Genomic DNA, 25,554 nt, shown 5'->3' on the forward strand with positions numbered 1-25,554 from the left:
GGAAGTATGAGAGGCTGTGAGGGACATGAGGGAAAGGAGAGGTGCAGGTTTGGATACACTGCTGCCAAGTGTTTGAAGAGTGGTGGGCAGAGGTACATATTGTGGTTGGTAAGGTTACTAAATGTGTGCTTTATTGCTCTCCAAGGTGCCACAACTCTGGATAAATGCATGTGTAGTTATCCTGTATGTAAAAAAAAGGTGATAGACTCCAGGTACAGGGGCATCAGTTTGCTGAGTGTGGCAGGGAAGGTGTACGGGAGGCTTCTCATAAGGAGAATCGGACAGAGAACAGAGAATGCCATCCCGGAGGAGCAGTGAAGCTGTAGAAAGGGAAGAGGATGTGTAGATCAGGTTTTTGCAGTTAGGCAGCAGTGTGGAATGTCTTTTGGAAAGGGAAGGAAGTGCAGCTTTTTGGCGGTGAAGGACTTGGGAAAAGTGTGTGATGGGACTGGAAAGAAAAGTATGGGACGTTTTCAAAGTTTGTGGAGTTGGAGGCAGCTTGTTGGAAGGAGGGAAACGTTTCTGTGTATATGGCAGGGCATGTGTGTGAGAGTGGGTGGTGGAGTGAGTGGAGGGAGGCATGCAAGATTAAATGGAGAGGAGGTGGAACCGGTGGATTGCTTCAGGTACTTGGGATTAGGTCACAGTGGACACAAGAGTTGAGACAGAGGTGAAGTGCGGAGTGAAAGAAGCAGGAAAAGTTCTTGATGGACTAAGAAAGATCCTCAAGCAAAGGACACTGGGTGTGAGTGTACAGAGAGAGAGAGAGAGAGAGAGAGAGAGAGAGAGAGAGAGAGTTATATGTGGGAATAGTGGTATCCGCTGTGCTGTGTGGTGCTGAAACATGGAACACGGGAGTAGCGGAGAAGAAACTGTTAAGTGTGCTGGAAACCAAGTGTTGGAGGAGTGTGTGTGTGTGTGTGTGTGTGTGTGTGTGTGTGTGTGTGTGTGTGTGTGTGTGGAGTAACGTGGTGGGATCGATAGAATAAGAAATGACGAGGTGAAAAGAACTGGTGTTTTGAGAGAGTTGCCTGGATAGTACATGTTTGTGTTGTGATGCTTTAATTGGCCTGTGGAGAGAATGCAAGAGAGAATGGTAGGCCTATATAGATACCAGGGAATACATTATTATTATTATTATTATTATTATTATCATTATTATTATTATTATTATTATTATTATTATTGTTTGTTGTTTGTTGTTATTGTTGTTGTTGTTGTTGTTGTTGTTGTTGTTGTTGTTAGTAGTTTCTTCAATTTTATTAATTCTAATTAATTAGTTAATCAATTAGAAGAGGGGGACAGCTGAATGTCACTGAAGAAGAGTGGATAGTTGTCTGGAAGTTTCATTTACCAGAAAGAAGCGGACGTGATTCTGTATTTACCCTGCTGTGCAACTGTGGACACAGGTACGAGACGTGACGGTGACGGCAATTGTGGCAGCCTGATGGCGCTGCTCGGTGTGACAGGTGTAATGAACCCTCAGTGCTGCACACGGTACAGTTTATTCTGAGTCCGGTCACGTCTATAATTATATAAAACACTCAACACCACAAGTATGTTGTTTTGTTGTAGCGTCACTTTTGTAGCATCAGTTTGAGGTGCTCATTACAAATGTCATCACGCTCTGTCTGCTGCACACTTAATGTATTGTACACTTACGTATATTAGTGATGTGGCGGTATAACCTTGATATCCAGCATCAGGCTGGTGAGTCTGTTGTGGTACCAAGAGCTCTTGTCCGCTGCAGTGTGGCTGGTGAGTTGTGTTGGTTATGTAACGCTGAGGGGATGGTGTCCTGAGGGGACAGTGTCGGGGTGAGAGGCGGCCATTTTGTGGTTGGGGCTGCGGTGGTGTTGTGGTGTTATTGGTGTCCTTGGGGAAGGTGTTGTGGCGTTACAGGTGATCTATGGTGATGTTGGTGATGTCTTGTGAGGTTTGAGGAGGTAAAATACGGGAATTGTTATTTGGGGACGCGGTGACAGCGTCTGGGGAAATTCCCGCAGCTGGGGAAAATATTTCAGCGGCCTTTGAAGGAGTAGAAGGGTTTTATTGGTTTGTGAAGTGACGGGAATGTCAGGTATTGATGTGCATAGCCTCTGAGCAATAAGGGAGGCGATATAAGAGCCTCAGTAAAAGGGGGAATCTATGGTGAGTGAGTGAGTGGGATTTATCCTGTGTTGGTCTAGGCTAGAAATTTGTTCCCTAATTTCCTTTAATGTGTACTACCTCAATTTGTTTGTGAGTTAACATTATTATTAATATATGCTGTTATTATACAGAATAAGTGTGTTTTCCTCCCCAACATTGATGAGGCAGTGAGGTGATTTCTGGCGTGCTGTGCCGAGGTGAGGGTTTGTGAGAGGGTTTGATAGCTGGCGATTTCTGATAGGTCGGCTAGGTGCTCGAGGCCTTTAAAAATCCAGACCTTTAGAACTTTCTGGGATCAGTGTGCCATCCACTTTCTTGGAAAGATAACAGGGATCGTGACACGTATTGGGGCTTTGTGAATGAGCGTGGGCGACGGGTGCAGAACACAGGTCTGTGTGTGTTGGTGGCGACCACCCTTCTGCCGTTAGGAGTGTGGCGAACACCACAACACCTGACCACCACAAGGGTTTCATTATGGCACTAACCATAGGTCACTAGCTTTTAGTGTAAACACCCTCACGACTCACTCTCCCACCTGCTCCTCCTCTTCCCTCTCACCTTCACTCCTTCACTTCTTCCTTCTCATCTTCACTCCTTCACTTCCTCCCCTTCCTTCCCCGCCTCCTCTATCCTCTCATCTTCACTCCTTCATCTTCTCATCTTCACTCTTTCACTTCCTCCCCCGCAAGCGGTAACAGCAGTGCTACTAAGGGACTACAAGTCAGGAGCCGTGATGGTCTGAACTCTGCATTTCCTGACAGACGTATGAATTGCTCTTTGTGACTGAAGTGAGAAAGCATCTGCAGGAGGTAACTCAGCCCTTCAAAGGATACTTTCACCATGGAGAGGTTACTGTGGCACTGAAACGGACACGGAATCAGTTTCTCTTCAACAGTGATTCCGCTGATGGCAGTGATGTCTTGAAAGATTATTTTGCTGAGCTGCAGGCGGGTGACACAATGTGAATGGAATTTGAGTCATTGCAGCCAGGAACCGTTTGTAGCATTACATATTGTCATGATCACTCACTATTGTTGCTGTGTTTGTAATTATGTTGTTATTTTATTAGATAATATTATGTGTGTGTGTGTGTGTGTGTGTGTGCGTGTGTGTGTGTGTGTGTGTGTGTGTGTGCGTGTGTGTGTGTGTGTGTGTGTGTGTTTGTGTTGTGTTGTGTTGTGTTGTGTTTGTGTTTGTGTTGTGTTGTGTTGTGTGTGATGAAAGATGATCCTCTCTCCCCAAAGAGGTCCTCTTCCGTGTGTGTGTTGTGTTGTGTTGTGTTGTGTGTGATGAAAGATGATCCTCTCTCCCCAAAGAGGTCCTCTTCCGTGTGTGTGTTGTGTTGTGTTGTGTTGTGTTGTGTGTTGTGTTGTGTTGTGTGTGATGAAAGAAGCTCCTTTCTCCCCAAAAAGGTTCTCTTCCGTGTGTTGTGTTGTTTTGTGTTGTGTTAGTGTAAGTAAAGCGATGATACAACGATGATTACATGATGCAATGCGTCCCACGATGATAATACACGATGATAATACACGATGCGTTCCACGATGATAATACACGATGATAATACACGATGATAATACACGATGCGTTCCACGATGATAATACACGATGATAATACACGATGATAATACACGATGCGTTCCACGATGATAATACACGATGATAATACACGATGCGTTCCACGATGATAATACACGATGATAATACACGATGATAATACACGATGCGTTCCACGATGATAATACACGATGATAATACACGATGCGTTCCACGATGATAATACACGATGATAATACACGATGCGTTCCACGATGATAATACACGATGATAATACACGATGGGTTCCACGATGATAATACACGATGATAATACACGATGATAATACACGATGCGTTCCACGATGATAATACACGATGATAATACACGATGGGTTCCACGATGATAATACACGATGATAATACACGATGCGTTCCACAATGATAATACACGATGATAATACACGATGATAATACACGATGGGTTCCACGATGATAATACACGATGATAATACACGATGATAATACACGATGCGTTCCACGATGATAATACACGATGATAATACACGATGATAATACACGATGCGTTCCACGATGATAATACACGATGATAATACACGATGATAATACACGATGCGTTCCACGATGATAATACACGATGATAATACACAATTATGATACACGATGCGTTCCACGATGATAATACACGATGATAATACACGATGATGATACACGATGCGTTCCACGATGATAATACACGATGCGTTCCACAATGATGATACACGATGCGTTCCACAATGATGATACACGATACATAGAGGCGAACCCTTCTCTCCTTCAGGGTCCATTTAAATCCAATGGGCAATGGCGTCGACGCTTGCAGCCCCTCACAGTGAACGCGAGGTCATGGTGACCAAGAGCCACCCACCATTCGCCGGACACTGCCATGGAGGAAGCACAGTCCTCCCCTAAAGGGCTCCTGGGCTGGCAGTATTTGCCGTAGGGTGTGTGGTGGCGTCTCCTTGGGCTGTCAGGGGCTGCAAGTGACGCTAACAATTTCGTAGGTGGAGCAGAAGAGGAGGCTGGCGTGGACCTTGGGCCCAGATCCAGCCAGCTCCAGTCGGCCGCCTGCTCCTCCACCGCGTCCACCAAGTCTTTCCCCGGCCTGAATAAATTTGGTCCCAAGTTTCCGAAAGTGATTTAATTTTGCAGCGAAAAGAAAATTGCCGACTTGCGATGAAAAATGAGTTGGGTTGACTCGAGTCGAGGAATCAGTTTGCCAGCGAGGCGAGGTGGGAACCTTTTGCTGTGAGCGCCTCGGGTGTTGCCTCTGTGTTTGTTGCCCTCAAATGTGCGTGTGTCTGTGAGGCAATCATTCATTAAGGCAGTGAGCTCTGCCTGTCTGTTCTGCCCTCTTCAAGCGAGTTAGCATTAGAGAAAACATGAAGTATGTTGTGTGTGACTGTCAAATGTGATCCAGCAGGTCTCACACTTTGAGATCAATCTCTTGGTCTTCAAAGGAGGAACCGCCTGGAAACACCGCCTGTATCTTTCTCTGCACCAATCTTCCTAGCATTTAACTTTTCATTAGTGTTCATTGTTTTGATGTAGCAATTCGAATTCCTTTTATTTTCAAATTCCACTACGTAACGTGTAGTGCTTCAGCTTAACAAACACAGGGATAGATATACTATAGTTTATCTTACACAAGGGATCGTTTTCTGTCTCATCATAAAAAAAAAAAAAAAACTGAGCAATTTCTGGATATACTGACATATTATGAACTCAGTGTAACAATCATTACGCCAAGTGGCTGATGATAAGTACTTACTACTACTACTACTACTACTACTACTACTACTACTGCTACAAGTAGTGCTAGCAGTGTTATGGACACTGAAGACTTAGACGTATTGTAAAGTCTCGAATACCATTAAATGACAATAAAAAAAAAAGAGGTTACATAAATTTGCGACTTGGTACAAGTTCGATAATTTTCATTACGAGGTATATTGTTGTTATTAATATTATTAGTAGTAGCAGCAGTATTAACAATCCCTTTGGCTAAAAGCAGTCACAGTGGAATAAAGTGAGTATTTCCCTTTGCTTATACAATCAGCGGTTCACACATCGCCCACATAATATATACGCCTTCCTGCAGCCTCCCTCGTGTTCCCACGTGTCCATGTCTGTCCGTCTCTGTGCTGCTTCACATTCCTTCCTTCACTGTCATCTATGGTGGTCTTATCACTATGCAACTCTTTATAGAGAGGTTAATTATTGATGGAAGGCGACTGACGAGGGAAGGTGTCAGCAATGCAACAATGGAAGCACCACGCACATCGAGAAATTGCTTAACATTCAAATCTCTGAAGCTCAAAACTCTGCGAGAGCCCAATGGTTGTGCTCTACACCGCTGGATGGGAAATTGTTTTCATTCTTTTGTGTACATCATTGCCCTAATGACTGATATCACAACATGTAAAAGTCATTGTAAAATTAGCTAAACATCGGTAAACATTTAACTGGACAAATAAAAGTCTATAGTAAGAGAGCATAGAGTGACACAAAGGTAAAGCACGAAATTAAAGTGCAAATACAGATAAATAAAATTTTAGTAAAATTTAATAAAACGTTGTCATAAGCCATAGTAAAACCAAGATTATAGTGAAAAAATAAATAAATAAATAAATTACATAAAAAGTACTATCATATTTAATGACAGTGTCTTGAGGCAGCTATGACAGCAAGTGTCTGCCACCGAGAAATATGCACTGTGTTATATTAGTGTTGGTCATTAATCCATTCTTGAGAAAATATTCTTTTGCCTTAACAAGAATGGTTTGGTCTTCTTTAATGATATTCTCTAGGTGTGCTGTAGCACACCTAGAGAAGAAACTGAGTGTCATTCGCGTACTGAACTAAAATACAGTCACTGGTGCACTTAGCCATGTCATTAACATGTATAGTGGACAGTACAAGATAACGCCCCTAAAGGCGCCACGTACGGACCTGTACAGACTCAGTGCGATTCCCACCATGGTGCGAGCCATCAATCAATAGTCTCTTCTAGATTTGACTTACCTTTAGGATTAATGTCAAGTATTTCCCCACCCCCAATGTACATTTTCAGTTTGTTGACTGCCTAAAGAATAAACCGTTTATTATTATTATTTTTTTTTTTTTTTGTACTGGTCCAAGGGTGGAGCCTTGAGGGACACCGAAATGGACATTTACTTTAGCAGGTGTTGCCCTTTGCAGTTTGACTGACAGAGTCATATTGTATAAATAGTTGTTGAAGGAGTCTATGTTGAGGTGAGAACACTTTGCCAGGAGGTTATCATGGCTGACACTGTCCAATGCCTTAGACAAATCACACAGCGTCAACAATGACACTCTCTTGTGGTCAATATTATTGTAAATATTATCTGTTATAATAGTTAGCGCAGACTCAGTTGAGAGATGAGGTCTAAAACCATACTGGCTGTTAGAAATGTATTTGTTATCCTCTAAAAAATTCTAAAAGTTGTTGACATACAATTTTTTTCAAATATTTTGGAGAGCACCAGTAACAAAAAAAAAAAAAAAAAAAAAGAACATAAGAAATAAGGGAAGCTGCAAGAAGCGACCAGGCTTACACGTGACAGTCCCTGTATGAAATATACCTATCTATTTCCATCTGTTATCCCCATCCATAAACCTGTCCAATCTTCTCTTAAAGCTCTCTAGTGTCCTAGCACTAACTACATGATTATTGAGTCCGTTCCATTCATCTACCACTCTATTTGAGAACCAATTTCCTCCTATCTTTTTCCTAAACCTAAATTTTTCAAGCTTGAACCCGTTATTTCTTGTTCTGTCCTGGTTGCTGATCCTAAGAATTTTGCTTACATCTCCCTTGTTATAACCCTTATACCACTTAAAGACTTCTATCAGGTCTCTTAACCTGCGTCTCTCTAAAGAATGTAAATTTAACAACTTCAATCTCGCCTCATAAGGAATACTCCTCATCCCCTGTATCCTTTTAGTCATTCTCCTCTGTACTGATTCTAATAGACCTATATCTTTCCTGTAATGTGGGGACCAGAACTGCACAGCGTAGTCTAGATGAGGTCTGATCAGCGCCAAGTATAACTTTAATATTACTTCCGGCCTTCTACTTTTAAGACTCCTAAAAATTAATCTTAGTACCCTATTTGCCTTGTTTCTGGCTTCTATGCATTGTTTTCTTAGACGGAGTTCAGAGCTAACTATAACTCCTAAATCTTTCTCGTACCCTGTACCTACCAGAGTTTGGTTGTTTAATGTGTACCTATTGTGTGGGTTTCCTCTACCTACGCTAAGTACTTTGCATTTATTGATATTAAATTGCATTTGCCATCTGTCCGTCCATTCATTCATTTTATCTAAATCTGCCTGCAAGGCGATGGCATCCGATTCTGAACTAATTAATCTACCTATCTTTGTGTCATCTGCAAAAGGAACAGGACGATAATTGTTTGAATCATTAAAATCACCTTTCTTTAGCAGAGGAACGACACATGCGTTTTTCCAAGCCTGAGGAAATACTCCGGTAACATTTGAGCCATTTATGACGCATGGCAGGTAAGATGCAATAGAATATAAGGCATCCTTGATAAATTTGAGCAAAATTCCATCTGAGCCCACAGAACGTGTTTGGTTAAGACTTTTTATTGTTAATATGAGTGTGTTGGTGTCTACTGGCTTGGGTCTGAATTTTTCAGTCACACTACTGCACTTTACAAAGAGAAGGGTCCAGGGGGATGACTGATTGCTCTGTACTGTCTGCTGCGTTGTCACATGCTGTCTTTCCTACATTGGCAAAGAAATTATTAAATTATTCTGCTTTTTGAAAGACATTATGAAGTTCATATTTTTCTCGAGCTGCTTTTCTTGCCGGGAACTAATTATTTTATCACATTCCATATGGCCGATGAATTTTGCTTGCTCTTATTAGACTTTTAAGATAATTTTATTTTAGCAGCACCAATAGGAGACTTTATTTCTTTCTTTTCATTCGCGTATTGCTTTTGCAGACAAATATTGTGTCTGTCTCTCCTCAGCTTGGTGCGGGTGTCGTCACGCTGCCTCACTGCTACACGCAAACCCTCAGTGAGCCAAGGCGCTGCAGGTCTGCTTGCTGCCTTAGTTACTAAAGGAGTACACGCATCCAGACAACTCATAAAATTAGTATTAAAATATCAAGTTGTAGATGAACGTGGCCTGTGGTCAGTATTTGATCAAAATGATGGGGTTCTGGCAGGAGTAGCTCACAAAGCGTCCTTGTTATATTTACCAAGGTGACGAAAAGATTTTAGTTCATGCTCTCTCCGTCTTCTTGATATTTATTGTAATGCCAATTAGGTCATGATCAGGTGCTGGCCCGGGAACAACAGAGGTGGCCAAAACACTTTCTGGTTTATTAGTGATGATCACATCCAGCACTGTGGCTGTGCTTGACGTCATCCTAGTGGGCTCATTTATCATTGGTGTGAGTCTGCTATTTCTGATAATACCATCAATTTTGTTTTTCTTAGAAAATAAACCATCATTAAAATCACATCAACATATAAAGCCATTTCTTACATACAGACATTTGTTTCAACACATCTTGGACATATTCAGAAGAGGAAGGTGTGGCCTTGGGGTGTCTTTAAACACAACCTATAATAAAAGCTGGCAACTTACTGCACTGTACACTCGTCCATAAGTCCTGGACACGGGGTTGCTTAGGAGTAGGTAGTTTTATCACACTTACCTTCAGTTGCTTGCTTACATACATGCAGACTCCTCCTCCACGTCCACCACCTCACCTGTGTGTTGTAAAGTTAAATGTTCATCAGGAATTTCATTACGAAGCCACGTCTCGGTAACACAACAAATCGATATTTCTTTCGTGTACAAGATGCTTAATGTCATCAAGGTTTGATTGCAAAGACTGGCTGTTTGTATGTTAAATAGTTATGAAATCGTTTTTAATATCAAACACATCGGCAGCATCTTCCCCGCCACATCCCTAACCGCTGTAGTAACTACATTGGCGAGATTTGTGTCCAAGTGTATGGCATCCTTCACACCTCAGCCTGTGCTCGTGTCTACACGTCAACTGTTTGAGGTTGAATTCACCGATATTGTGGCATCCTGGTTTCTTCTGATTATGCTGCTGCATATTTGTGGATGTAAAGATTCTTCGGCAGTGTGTGCTGTGCGTATTGTGTAGTGAAAATGTTGCTTAGGAGTGTGTTTCCCTGAGTGTATTTGGTGTGTGTGCTCCTGTCACGAGCCGTGTGACAGTAAATCTAGAGGATGGCAGGCTCGGACACACAAAATGCTTCAACTTAAAACACTAGGAACCCCAACAACGATATATATAATATATATATATATATATATATATATATATATATATATATATATATATATATATATATATATATATATATATATATATATATATATATATATATATATATATATATATATATATATATATATATATATATATATATATATATATATATATATATATATATATATATATATATATATATATATATATATATATATATATATATATATATATACATACATATATATTGAATAGGAACAATAAAAATAAAAAAAAAGAACAAGAATGAAGCAGGACAATAAATTAACAATATATAGTATGAAATACTTGTAGTGATGGCACGGGCTCAGCAGTTGTCTATGCGTGTGTGTGTGTGCGAGTGTGGCGTGAGTGTAGCACTTGTATAACGAGGGTGTGTGCAGGTGTAACGTGTGGCGTGTCGACGTGAGGGTAGCACTGGTGTAATGAGTGGAGACGTGAACGTGTGTGCACGAGTGTTGTGAGTGTTCTGCTATGCTTGTGTGAAAGATGACCCAGAATCCAAGCTCCCGGGAGAGGGAAGTAGATCCTCTGATGTGTGTAGTAGACTCCTGAGGTGTCGACCATAAGGCAGGAGGTGGCTTGGGTTTGGTGTCCGAGGCTTGAGTCTGAAGCCCCGATGTAAGTGGAGCGGTAGATCGAGATTCCCAACCTGCGGGCGTCTCGAGGAGTGGCGGATGAGGGAGCGAAGTCCCATGAGCTCGAGGGCTGTTATAATATATATATATATATATATATATATATATATATATATATATATATATATATATATATATATATATATATATATATATATATATATATATATATATATACAGTTGTAATTTACGTAAATCCTTATGAACGTGTTGTTTCTCGTTACTCAGAAGACATGGACGCACACCCACCCACCCACTCACACCAACGCGAACTCACCCACCCATCTTGGCATACACACACACACACACACACACACACACCGTCCAGCCCTCAATCCTTCGTCAGGAAAGCTTATCTTCACAACCTAGATATAAAGGTGTGTTGGTTCTCGAGGATGAGTGGATTAAGCGTGACTCAAGCCATCGGGCCCCTCACGAAGAGACAAGCAGCGATTCGTCTGGCTGAGGAGACTAGACGGCAGCTCTCTGGCTTGAAATGCTGCGTCACAACGTCCAAGGAGGCTGCAATCAACATGTCAACGTTCATCATGTCACTTTTTTTTTTTTTTAGGTTAGAAGTTTGAAATTTTAAATGCCTAAAATGAAAATTACTAGATATGTTTTATATACATTATGATCTTTATAACTATAGCTATAACTATAACTATATATATATATATATATATATATATATATATATATATATATATATATATATATATATATATATATATATATATATATATATATATATATATATATATATATATATTTATTTATTCAATATTATAGTGACAAGAAAATATCTTGAAATGAAATGTACAATGTGTTCCTTTCGTAACGTAAATATTCAACATGCATAGAAAAATCTAAAGATGAAATGATTTTGCAATATCTGAGGATTTCACTAATGTTTTGTTGGTAGCCTTGTAGTTGTTCAATGACAGAACAAAGCGAGAAACTCACAAATAAGTTAATCAGTAACTGCCAGGAGGAGAGTGTTGAGAATGAGGGTCTTGCATGTCAGGCTGCGATCATTGCTGGCTGTAACAGTCCAGACGTTAGTAATGCCATATTCATTAAGGCGGCAGGTGGGGAGGTGCGGCTATGAATGTGCTTCCCTGCACGGCTGTTGGCTGGAGGCTTACGGTGCAGTGCCGCAAACCTAAGGGGGTTCTCCATTGCAGCATCAACCCGACCTGAGCCGACTGTGGGAGTGACAAATGGTTCCCTGGACGCCGTGTGTCACCGGATTGCAGGCGAGCGTCAGGCGGACCATGAGTCGGGACGCTGCCAAGTCCGTTGACCAGAACCTGACCAGGAAAATTCAAGAAGCGTGGCCTTGACCTTGCTCAGCAGTTGTGCCCTCACCTGACCTACGTTATGTTGCTCTGCGTTCATTGTTTCTGGCAAAGTGAGTTAGTGCAGCCGTGCGTTCAGTGTGTCACCATAATTTGCAAGCAGTCGATTTCCTGCTCTACTTTACCAGGTGGTATTTGTTTTGAAAGAGAGTTGAGAAGTGGATTATGTCATGCTCTCAACCTAAATTTTATACTTCTTTATTCATAACTGCATCAACAGACCACCTGGGAAAAGTAATGCTTTGTGCCTCTGTTTGTTTTCATTTCACGACACGGCAGGAAGGGAGAGCACGACCACAGAGCAAAGAATTCAAGAGATACCTCTTTGTATTCTGGGAAAATAGGATGCGTATTTCTGGTCGTCCTTCAGAGAAGCTAATGTTATACATGCGTATGCCATTTAAATTCAGCGAAGAAATTTGAGAAATACTTCTGGAAAACTTTTTAACGAACTCCTATCGTTAAATCTTCATAAGAAACGTTTGCACCATAAAGTAACGAAATTTTAAGCCTCACATCCAGCATCAGAGACCATAAGAGCCACAGCAAGGTGTATTCGAGGAACAGTGTTAAGATGTGTATAAACAAAGTAAAATATACGTAGTGCTGACAGGCATCACAGAAAAGAAAACTTGTAATAACATTTCAAAGGAAAAACTTTTAACCAGTACAGTGTTGCGCTTTGTCAGAGATAGTGGTCTTGTCAGGCTGCATTTCTTTTTCCTAAGCTTCTTATTTACCCCGTAAAATGACAGAAAAGGGAAAATAACAAGTCGATTCATATATATATATATATATATATATATATATATATATATATATATATATATATATATATATATATATATATATATATATATATATATATATATATATATATATATATATATTATATTATATTATATTATTCCCATGGTATGAATGCAAGTGTGGCTACCATGCGATTTTGATTCCAAGATTATTTCCCTCCTCAGAGCCCACGATATCAGACTTGGGAAGCGGAATTTTACTTTTATATTTTTTAAAGCTTTCAATCTCACCTCTACATATACTTTCACAACCTTACAGTATGTGCAATAAATCAGTACGTCTTTACATTATAAATACCTATAAATAAACGAGAACTGTACGTTCAGGTAAAAGGTTGGATGTACATCTGGCAACACCTTACGTCTCAAGGCCATGGCTGCTGCGTACACCCGCAATTATCAAAGAATATAACATACTATGAATTTTGTGACTTACAGTTTTCCTTTCTGATTACTCTGAAGTCTCATTTCCTATTTACTATGCCTTACTGATTATAGATTTGAGGAATAATTTCTACTTACAACCTCGCAACATAGGTGGAATACAGAAGCAGGCAGGGAGTTCCAGAGTTTACCAGAGAAAGGGATGAATGATTGAGAATACTAGTTAACTCTTGCATTTGAGAGGTGGACAGAATAGGAGTGAGAGAATGAAGAAAGTCTTGTGCAGCGAGGCCGAGGGAGGAGGGGAGACATGCAGTTAGCAAGATCAGAAGAGCAGTTGGCATGAAAAGAGCGGTAGAAGATAACAAGAGATGCAACATTGCGGCGATGAAAAAGAGGCTGAAGACAGTCAGTTAGAGAGGAGGAGTTGATAAGACGAAAAGCTTTTGATTCCACTCTGTCTAAAAGAGCGGTGTGAATGGAACCCCCCAATAAATGTGAAGCATAGCCTTTACATGGACGGATAAGGCTCCTGTACACAGCAGCTTGTGGGTAGGGGGTGAGAAAAAAAAAGAAAAAAAAAAAAACTGGCGGAGAAGACCCAGAACGCCTAATTTCATAGAAGCTGTTTTACCTAGAGATGAGATGTGAAGGACAAACCAAGAATGTTCAGTGTAGAAGAGGGGGACAGTTGAGTGTCGCTGCAGAAGAGGGGATAGTTGTCTGAAAGCTTGTGTCGAGTTGATAGATGGAGGTATTGAGTTTTTGATGCACTGAACAATACTAAGTGTGCTCTGCCCTAATTAGAAATTTTAGAGAGATCAGAGGTCAGGCGTTCTGTGGTTTCGTTTCATGAACTGAAGGGTTGGATGTCTATGAGAAGACGTAGAAAAGTGCAGGGTGGTATCATCAGCGTAGGAGTGGATAGGACAAGAAGTCTGGTTTAGAAGATAATTGATGAATAATAGGAAGAGAGTGGGTGACAGGACAGAACCCTGAGGAGCACCACTGTTAATATATTTAGGAAAAAAAACAGTGACCGTCTACCATAGCAGCAATAGAACGGTCAGAAAGGAAACTTGAGATGAAGTTACAGAGAGAACGATAAAAGCCGTAGGAGGATAGTTTGGAAATGAAAGCTTTGTGCCATATTCTGTCAAAAGCTTTTGCTATGTCTAAGGCAACGGCAAACGTTTCACCAAAATCTCTAAACGAGGATGACCAAGACTCAGTAAGGAAAGCCAGAAGATCACCAGTAGAGCGGCCTTGACGGAACCCATACTGACGACCAGACAGAAGGTTGTAAAGTGATAGATGTTTAAGAATCTTCCTGTTGATGATAAATTAAAAAGTTTAGAAAGGCAGGAAATTAAAGCAACAGGGCATTAGTTTGAGGGCTTAGAACGGTCATCCTTTTTTGGGAACAGGCTGAATGTAGGCAAACTTCCAGCAAGAAGGAAAGGTAGATGTTGACAGACAGAGTTGAAAGAGTTTGACTATTCAACTCGCAAGCACGGAGACACAGTTTCTGAGAACGATAGGAGGGACCCCATCAGGTCCATAAGCCTTCCGAGGGTTTAGGCTAGCCAGGGCATGGAAAACATCATTGTGAAGAATTTTAATGAAGTAGTCAGAGAATGGAGGAAAGGGAGGAACAAACTCTGAATCGTCCAAGGTAGAGTTTTTAGCAAAGGTTTGAGCGAAGACTTGACATGGTCCCTGGCAGAAATATAAAGCGCATGAGATTCTGGTGATTGAGGGATCAAGTACCTTTAGTGGGCTGCCTCTCCATCATGTATAGCCCGAGAAAAGTCTTGCAAGGTTTAGAAGGTTTAGGTTGAGAAAAAGAGTGAGGAATGTACGCCTCCATGCCAGACACTATCACTTTTGTTATGCTCTCAGCATAACGGTAATGTCGAGGGTTAACCTTTCGTAGTCAGTCTCAGTATTGCTTTTATAGGGATTGTCTACAACAGTTTTCATAGTCAATTCCTACTGAAAATTAGTGACAGTGACTCACTTCTCCCTTACGTCTTGCCGACCACTTTTGCGTTTCCTGTCAGTTGTCATTGTGATGGCCATCATAATAATACCTCGGAGTCTCCACCCGGGGAGGGGACCACAGATGTCCCCAGGTCGGACTGCTCTTCTTGTATCGACCCTAAGTGTCTTGGCACCCCTCTCAACTTTTCTTCATTAATTTCTGCATCATTTGTGGTCTCAGATCTAATTTTCAATATGTAGAACATCACCAATCCTCTACTAAACCTCATCTTCTTTTCCTCACTGAAACATTGGTGTCTGAGGCAACTGACACACACACACACACACACACACACACACACAGAGAGAGAGAGAGAGAGAGAGAGAGAGAGAGAGAGAGAGAGAGAGAGAGAGAGAGAGAGAGAGAGAGAGAGAGAGAGAGAGAGAGAGAGAGAGGCCAAAGCAAACATTATATGTATAAATGGTTGTTGTTCACAGAAAAGGTTTCTCTAAAAAGGTGTGTGAGCTTGTGTTTGCTCAGCAACACGTGTTTTACATAGCGAGAGGAACACATGCTCCTCCTCCTCTTCCAAATCCTCCTCCTCCTCCTCCAACTCCTCCTCCTCCTCCTCCTCCTCCTCCTCCTCCTCCTCCTCCTCCTCCTCCTCCTCCTCCTCCTTTCCTTCCTCTTCCTCCTCTTCCTCTTCTTCCTCTTCTTCCTCTTCCTACGTATTTCTTATAATTTTGCCAATTTTCTTTTCCATCATCATCTTGCTTCCCTGTTTCCTGTCTACCTTATATATATATATATATATATATATATATATATATATATATATATATATATATATATATATATATATATATATATATATATATATATATATATATATATATATATTCTTTTTTTTCTTCTTTCTTTTCTTTTTTTTTCCCATTATGTCTCTTCCATCATGAACACTATCTTCATCATTATTATCATGATGTTTCTGCTCCTCCTCCTCCTCCTCCTCCTCCTCTTTCTACCACTTACCTATTTAAAAACTGATGTGTTTCCTCCTCCATCATTGCCATCAATGTTATCATCAATATCATCACCATTGTCATCATCATTACCATCATCATCGTCATCATCATCACCATTATTATCTTCTTAGTCACCACCACTAGTCATCACCACCCCTTCTATTAACTAGCCATCACCATATCCGCCTTTTATCTACCTACTCACCGCTCACCAAAATAACCCACAGATCACACCAAACATGAGGCTAATCCTTCACTGTGATGTGGCCGCCTTGTCAATTGATTCTTCTACCAAATGTATAAAAAAAAAAAAAAAATATGACTTATGAGTCCTGTAGCTTCTTGTCGTTGTGCCAAGACAATGTCTAGTGCAACTTTCGGGTAGACTTTCTAAACATACCTCAAAATAGTCGAGTATTTCAAATCTTTTAATACATGCATTATTTTTATTTTTATTTTACTTATTTATTTATTTATTTTATTTTATATGTTTATTTTTATGTATTATATATATATATATATATATATATATATATATATATATATATATATATATATATATATATATATATATATATATATATATATATATATATATATATATATATATATATGTATGCGTGTGCGTGTGTGTGTGTGTGTGTGTGTGTGTGTGTGTGTGTTATTTTTCAGAGAAATCCTTTGCAAAGGAACGATACATTGATTCCCTGTTGTCTTTGATGGTTTGTAAATTAAAGAGCGTCAGTATTACATATTGTTTGGGTGAGTGACGATCAAAAGTGATTAATTCAACAGGAGGCGATGTAACTTTGGCAATGGCCTGCTGGGTTGATCACAAATAACCATCTCCCGGAATATCATAATTTGGACCGTTCTGATCAACGACTGCTTACCGGTAGCAATATGGAGCAAAGATCAGCAAATTTAATGTGTTATATCTCTGAAAAAAAAAAAATGTGAAAGAAATAGGAAGACTCAAAGTTTAAAACTCACATACGAGGAAAAAACTGAGAAGTAAATGTGTAAACTAAAAGGTAAAAGTAGAAAAGTAAGAGTATTGAAATGGACACACGAAAAAAATTATAAAGAATACCAGATGGACAAAAGACAGGGAGAAAAAAAAGAAAGAGGAAGAATGGAGAAAAAGAGAATGCAAAAATAACCGGAGGGAAACAGAGAGAAATGCATGAGCGAAACAAACGGGAGGAGGGAAAAAAGAACAGAAAGAGAGAAAACAGAATTGTAAAAACTCTCTCCTGATAAAGGGAGCAGAGTAATCCGTCAGTCTAGGAAACAGTCTAGGAAGAAACTTAACACCTGGTGGATGAAAAAGCAAGTCGCTACTAATCCCAACATTGGCACAACTACTTCTGAATTCCCGTTTTTATCCTTTTCTATTAGTTTTCCATTGTAATAGAAAGGAAAAGGTCAGGCCAGTCATTAGAGAGGAGGAAGAGAGAAACAAAATATCGAGTAATGAATACGTTGCATTTCTGTTTGAGGTGCGCCACGCATGAGCTTCAGTGCCTCCATCATGACTCTTCTTTATTCTTCCTGTTTTGTGAGGTTTCAACGCTTTCCCTTTTCGGACCATTGGTTGCACGCCTCTCCCCCCATTCCCTCCCTCTCCCCAGCGTCTCACCATCCCAGCTAGTCTAACCACGCGTCCCCTTTTCCCCGTGCAGCTTTTTTTCTTTTCTTTATTTTTCTTTTTTTCTCTTCACCTTTAAACTTTTTGCCCCATTTCCTTCCTCCTAAATACTCTCCCTTGTCCCTCCGCTCCGTGCATCCTTCCCTTTCAAGTTACCATCGCCGCCTCTTCTTCATTCCGTCCAACAAACTCTGAGTCTGCGTCCCGCCCGTTTATCCTCCTCTTCCTGCTGCTGCTGCTGCCTCATGTAACTTCCACCGCGGCACAAGTCAGGTTTAATTGCGTCTGTATTTCAGGTAGTTGTTCTGGAAAATCGTTACGTCGAATCATGCTCCTGGCGACCTTGACTTGAGTTGAGTTGCTCTGTATGTAACTGCCGCCAAAGTAAAACTGTTGAAAATTCATTAGTTAGCAAGCACCACCAGATTAATTACCATCTCGTGCACGTTGTAGTCAGCAATGTTTCCGTGGCCGGGCATTCAGAAGCTACTCACTGGTTAGGTACAAGGAAAGTTGTGGTATTCCAAATTCAGTGTTCTAGGCGAGTGAGTAACTTTGCTTTGTCAGATCTCACTCTTCCTAACAAATTGATCGCAAACGTTACCTCTGCTTTGCTCTTCGTATTTTGGGGAACACGGAATACACATATAGTTAAGTTCCTTATTATATTTTTTTCGAGCGCGGGTGTCTTCACACAGTAGCGCGGAGTCTGGTGTCTGCATGATGGGTAATGTGTTTGATATGTAGCCATTAATTGTGAGCAGTATATAGGTCATGTAATAGGCTCAACAGACCAGCTGGTTGTTGGTAACCATATTTTACAGACACGAGCTATTTTGTACGTTTCATAGGCTCTCCTCCTCCTCTTCCTGCTTTTCATTCTCTTCCATAATTCACTTGACTATTATTTCTCCCCTTTCCCATTTTCCTTTGTCAGTCTTCCTCTTGTTTCATTACACCTGCAGAAGCAATTTCAGTATTCGTTAACAAGACTTGCAAAGCAGATTCAGTGGAAAGTTGTGTTTCATCTGCAGCATTCATGCAGCGTCTGAGGAAGCTGGATAGTCTTTTCATTGTTTTTACACCGCAAGTCTTTATAATTTAGTAAGTCTGTACAGAGTAGTGACGTAATGATTATGATTATTGTTGATTTATTTCTCAGAAGGGCACACTTGCTTCTAATGCGATAAAATTCAATAATATGTGTATATTATAAGGAATTCTATCATGAAATAAATAATTTGAGGCACTGAAACGCTTCCCTGTCTCCTGACAGTTTGCCACGATGAAGAGAAGAGGAGGAGGACGAGAACTCCTTGAGACACACACCTTTTGAGACAGACAGGCAGACGGTTAGATAGATAGATAGATAGATAGATAGATAGATAGATAGGCTGATTGACTGATTGATTGATAAATAGGATATGATGGACTGAATGAGTGATAGATAACATGATGAAGAATAGATGGCTTACAGACAGTTATCATCTCCCTTCACTCTCCCCATCACCCACACACTGCATCATTTCCTTACAGTGGCTTACCGGATTCTGTATCCTGTAGCCACCTCACCCCCCCCCCCAACCTCTGCACACTACTCTTGAGGGAGCAGCCACCTTGGTCCCCGCCATAAATCACTCGCTAATTCATTTTTGTTCCAGCCAGTCTAATCAACTCCTTGAGCCCACAGCCTCTGTTTTTTTTCCGTTTAGGTTTCCAGCAAGTCTGTCGTATGGTGCTGAAGGAGACACTCTCTCTCTCTCTCTCTCTCTCTCTCTCTCTCTCTCTCTCTCTCTCTCTCTCTCTCTCTCTCTCTCTCTCTCTCTTCCTCCCTCTCTCTTGATTTTAGCATTATAGCACCCACAGTTAAGCTCTCCCTTCCTCCTCCTCCTCCGTCATCAGCCAACATCTATCCAGGGTCGTGACTCCCCACATTCCTCTTTTCTCCCCAGCTCTCACAGCTTCATAGCTCTCATAGCTTCATAGAGAGGTGTTCTCACTCCCTCCTCATATAGTTGTTATCCTACCGTTCCCCTCACCATTGTTTTCTTTCTTGCGCTGAAATTTGCTTTATTATTAATATTTTTCTGTGTAAACACACACACACACACTCACACACACACACACACACACACACACACACACACACACACACACACACACACACACACACACACACACACACACACACACACACACACACACACACACACACACACACACACACACACACACACACACACACATACACACACACACACACACACACACATAAGAACATAAGAACATAAGAAATAAGGGAAGCTGCAAGAAGCGACCAGGCTTACACGTGGCAGTCCCTGTATGAAACACTCCTACCTATTTCCATCTGTTATCCCCATCCATAAACTTGTCTAATCTTCTCTTAAAGCTCTCTAGTGTCCTAGCACTAACTACATGATTACTGAGTCCGTTCCACTCATCTACCACTCTATTTGAGAACCAATTTTTTCCTATCTCCTTCCTAAACCTAAATTTTTCAAGCTTGAACCCGTTATTTCTTGTTCTACCCTGGTTGCTGATCCTAAGAATTTTGCTTACATCCCCCTTGTTATAACCCTTATACCACTTAAAGACTTCTATCAGGTCTCTTAACCTACGTCTCTCTAGAGAATGTAAATTTAACAACTTCAATCTCGCCTCGCAAGGAATACTCCTCATCCCCTGTATCCTTTTAGTCATTCTCCTCTGTACTGATTCTAATAGACCTATATCTTTCCTGTAATGTGGGGACCAGAACTGCACAGCGTAGTCTAGATGAGGTCTGACCAGCGCCAAGTATAACTTTAATATTACTTCCGGCCTTCTACTTTTAACACTCCTAAAAATGAATCCTAGTACCCTATTTGCCTTGTTTCTGGCTTCTAAGCATTGTTTCCCTAGACGGAGTTCAGAGCTAACTATAACTCCTAAATCTTTCTCGTACCCTGTACCTACCAGAGTTTGGGTGTTTAATGTGTACCTATTGTGTGGGTTTCCTCTACCTACGCTAAGCACTTTGCATTTATTGATATTAAATTGCATTTGCCATCTATCCGTCCATTCATTCATTCTATCTAAGTCTGTCTGCAAGGCGATGGCATCCGCTTCTGACCTAATTAATCTACCTATCTTTGTGTCATCCGCAAATTTACTAACATCGCTACTAATTCCACTATCCAAGTCATTGATATATATTAGAAATAATAATGGCCCTAATACTGATCCCTGTGGCACACACATACACACACACACACACACACACACACACACACACACACACACACACACACACACACACACACACCTTTGGGATCATCCAGAACTTCAAAGATACGCTGTTACATTAAACATCCGGCGAGAAGAAACATACGAGGCTGAAGCTTTTGGTGTGTTTATATTGTAAGTGTTTGGCATCATTATGCAGCGGTAATTTCCCCCGAGAATTTTAAGATATTTCACATGTGCATCTTTCTCACTTTCACCAACGCTTTTCCTCTTGATAAACGGATACACTGCAACGTGTAACAGCTCACATGTATCACCTCTTCTCCTCTGCTGTCTCCCTAGTGTCAAAGGTTGGCTCCATGAATGAATATTCTCAGTTGCTTCTCTCCCCACCACCGTCTGTTGCGCCCACTCTCTCTAGTTTGTCGCAGATCCATCTCTCCATCTCATTCCCTGTCGACTCCTAGAGTTTTTTATTTTATTTTTTTTTTTCCGCGACAGACGCCTTGCAGGCTTTTCATGACAGGAGTGACATGCATCACCACCGCCACCACCAACACACCCAGATGGACATGGTGTAAAATTACTCACCACATCTTAAAAGATCATGATGTATGTTTTTTTTTTTTTTTTTTGCAAGTAGAGGATGCTGATAAAAAGTAATTAAACTTTGCAGAAAGAAAAAAAAAAGAAAAGAAATCCCTACCCAGTCCATGGTTCCCGAAATGCAACAACAATTGTGTCACGAACACGCACACATGTATACACACACACACACACACACACACACACACACACACACACACACACACACACACACACACACACACACACACACACACACACACACACACACACACACACACACTAATTTGCGATTATGTGATTAAGTATTTTATATTTGTCCCCGTGTCTGAAGAGTGGAGAACCAATGTTATGACCGGGCAGAGACACAACATGCCCTGCAGTGATCCACAGATGTGGGCACACATTGCACATTTTGCACTGGGATGATGTAAAACCTCCCTCTGTTTTGTCAATAGTGTTTACAAAAGGTCCACTTGTAATTAGTTCCGGAAGTGTCTTGCTTCATAGATAATTCATGACATTCAGTTATGGAATATGTGGCAGCGATTCTACCTTAAGAGTACACCCTGAGGCATTAATGTATCAAGAAATCCTGATAGATGTAGATGGAAGGAGATATGACCGCTTCTTCAGGGAAATCACTGGGATTGCAGGTCGATGAGCCTCCCTCTCGCGTGCTCGTGTAGGCATCTGTGAGTTACTGCAAGCGACAACACCTAAGGGCAGTGTATCTTTCCACACTCTTCACACCGCCTTACGTGTTTTATATTTTGAGATGCGATGCTGCACCATTTATATTGACCTCTACCACAAGCAAAGCTACTTAACCGCCTAGTAAGTTCAAGCTGGTACCAGCCATGATACCAGCTTCCCCGGATAACGTGGATGTCTAAAGGTTAAGCTGTATATTCTGGTGGAGAGAGAGAGAGAGAGAGAGAGAGAGAGAGAGAGAGAGAGAGAGAGAGAGAGAGAGAGAGAGAGAGAGAGAGAGAGAGAGAGAGAGATTTCTCCGCATCAAGGTTACTGGCTCTGTTACTACTGCTGCCTTTCCTCCTGTTATACTTGACTGCATAATTTGAATAGTTTGCTCTTTAAGGGCGCGGATTTAAGCCGGGAAGCGAACTCATCACGAACTCGGAACACAAGATCGAAGGGGCATCATCTCCATGCTGCTGCGTCATTACTGAACACACACACACACACACACACACACACACACACACACACACACACACACACACACACACACACACACACACACAGAAAAAAAAATCAGGTATCCCCTCTACATTTTCATGGCACTTTCTCTTCCTTTACCCCTTTCCTTTCCTTAGTTTCGTCCTGTGATCGTTTTCTTTTCGTCTCTCTTTTCGTCATCCACAAAGCACAAGCATCACGGTACATTTCACTTTATCTTTCACCTGCTCTCAGAGCACACACTCCCTCTTCTTCGTCTCCACCTCCCTTTAGATGCTAGGATATCCACCCTCCCTGCTACCTTTTTCCTGACACTTTAATCCAGCCAGTGACACCGCCACTGTGTGCTGCGAAAAAGTGGAACAATTTAAGGGGAATCTTTGTAGCTTCAAAATCCTTAACCTTTGCAGCCCAGTGTCTCGCGTCCCCTCAGCGTGGCCAAGTCCCCTCCCGCGGTGCCATTCTCTCAAATCAGCCACAACATGTCAAGGCGGCCAGTCCCGGCTCCCTGCAGAGGCTTTTTGTGTTCTCACCATTTCTCTCCACCGTTGCTGCTCGCTGCCCCTTCTTCCCCCTCACACCCGCCCGGGACTGACATCACAAGTGGAAGATATAACCCATTTGCAAGAGTTTTCATGGCGACGAGGGAGCAACAGTGTGTGTAAAGGTCAATTTCCTGGACACTGGAGGCTAAAAATTGCTTCATACTCAGGGTATTCCGCGTCACAGAAAACGGAATTTGCCGCCTGCGAGCGCCTGGCCGCCCCTTGATGGGAAGGGGGGGTATCTCAAGGCGCCCGTGCATTGTGGCGTGGCTCGTGTGGCTGGTGGGTGCTTGCTCCTTCTTGTGAGAATGTGGCGTATACCTCTAGATTTTTTTCATGGTTTGATATTAATATGTGAGATGCAGTACGAGATTATGTTTTCGCGTGTGTGAGAGGTTAGTTAATAGAAAAATAAATAAGTAAAAAAACTAAGTCATTGTCGTTCATTAACAAAACTAAGTAAAAAATGGTTTCAATAGGGAAGCTAAATTAATTTCAGAAATGTCTGCCTATTATTTTTCTCCACATTCCATTATAACGTTGTCTTTTGTTTGTTGTTTTTCTCATAAGCTGTTATTTAAAGATGGTGACGATGATAATGAAGAGTTTGTAACAATGTGCTTAATGATTACCGAACAAAGCAGTATTTGTACCATGAACCTCGCGGCTAATGAGGGAAAATTGCCTTTCTTGTACACACATGAAAAGCAACAAAGGAAAGTTGAGTTGAGCCTCTCTTGTGGAAAATAGATAAATAAGTAAATAAATTCTTATGGTCTGTCATATTCCTAGTTTATTCATTCATCTGTTTATTTATTTATTTATCTATTTGTTATTCATTTATTTATTTATTTATTCATTCATCTATTCAGTTTACAGAGTCTATAATGAGCCAATACGATCTGTGTAAGGTTTTCCATAATATCATAATTCCTGATAACAAAGCACGTTCAATATTCGTATATAATGTCACCCGATACGCATTTTTGTCATTATAGTCATTAAAACCCTCCACAGTCCATGCATGCAAAGCTGCACTTGGCTAAAAATATATTTCAGTGCAGCACATTACACGTGAGTGTTTAATGTCATTATCATTCATATTAGTAGTTATCATTTTCATGAGTGTTATTACCGTAGCTACTATTACTACTACTTCTACTACTACTGCTACTACTACTGCTACTACTACTACTACTATTACTACTACTACTACTACTACTACGAACAAAAAATAACGGATTCAAACTTGAAAATAAGTTAGGTTTAAGAAAACGAGAGGAAGGAATTAGTTTTGAAATAGAGTGATAGATGAATGGAATGGGCTCATTAATCAAACTGTTGGTACTAAGCTTCAGAAAATTATAGGAATGTATGGATAGTGATGATACACGAAAATAAGTAGATACTGTATGTATGTTTCATAGGGTGACTGTTACGTGCTGGCTTGTTGGCTTCTTGCAGCTTCCCTTATTCTTTATGTTCATATGTTCTTATGTACTACTACTACTACTGCTACTACTACTACTACTACTACTACTACTACTACTACTACGACTACTACTGCAGCTGCTGCTGCTGCTTCTGCTGTTGTACAACTATCATATACTTTTCTCCCTTAATCGTACTCTAAAAATAAGCGCGAACGGTATCAAGTTAAGAAAGAAATGTAAGGCAGCTTACAGTTCACTATAAAATCCTACATAAGAGAGAACACTAGAGCAACATTCATAGCTATTCAGAATGGAAATACTTTGATTTTTGTCTCGTTTTTCTACATCCTTTGAAATTCCTTTTTATCAGCGGAATGTGTGTGTGTGTGTGTGTGTGTGTGTGTGTGTGTGTGTGTGTGTGTGTGTATTTACCTAATTGTCGTATACAAGACCTGAGCTACACTTGTGCTCTCCTATCGGTATTATGACTTCTTATCTATATTTGTCCTTTTCTTCCTTTCTTTAAGTGGGTGTGTAGGCAATCTGGGCTCAGGTGCGTTTGGACATCATTACATGATTAAGTATGTATTTAGGAAAGAGA

The 25,554-nt window shown here is 40.8% G+C and overlaps 1 long non-coding RNA gene across 3 annotated transcripts in view; it reads left to right on the top strand.

The window, feature by feature from the left end:
- Positions 1-24,181, top strand: part of LOC135096855 (uncharacterized) — a 139,877-nt gene extending 115,696 nt beyond the window's left edge. Inside the window, exons 5-6 of one of the 3 annotated variants that reach the window (XR_010265116.1) lie at positions 11,918-12,144; positions 23,386-24,181. This is a non-coding gene — a long non-coding RNA (uncharacterized LOC135096855). Of the gene's footprint in view, positions 1-8,767; positions 9,436-11,917; positions 12,861-23,385 lie in introns of those variants that run through there. The other 2 variants (XR_010265115.1, XR_010265117.1) reach the window with 2 other exon arrangements.
- The last annotated feature ends 1,373 nt before the right edge of the window (positions 24,182-25,554 follow it).

The sequence above is a fragment of the Scylla paramamosain genome, unplaced genomic scaffold (genome assembly GCF_035594125.1).
Source record: "Scylla paramamosain isolate STU-SP2022 unplaced genomic scaffold, ASM3559412v1 Contig8, whole genome shotgun sequence".
In the NCBI taxonomy this organism is placed as follows: domain Eukaryota; kingdom Metazoa; phylum Arthropoda; class Malacostraca; order Decapoda; family Portunidae; genus Scylla; species Scylla paramamosain.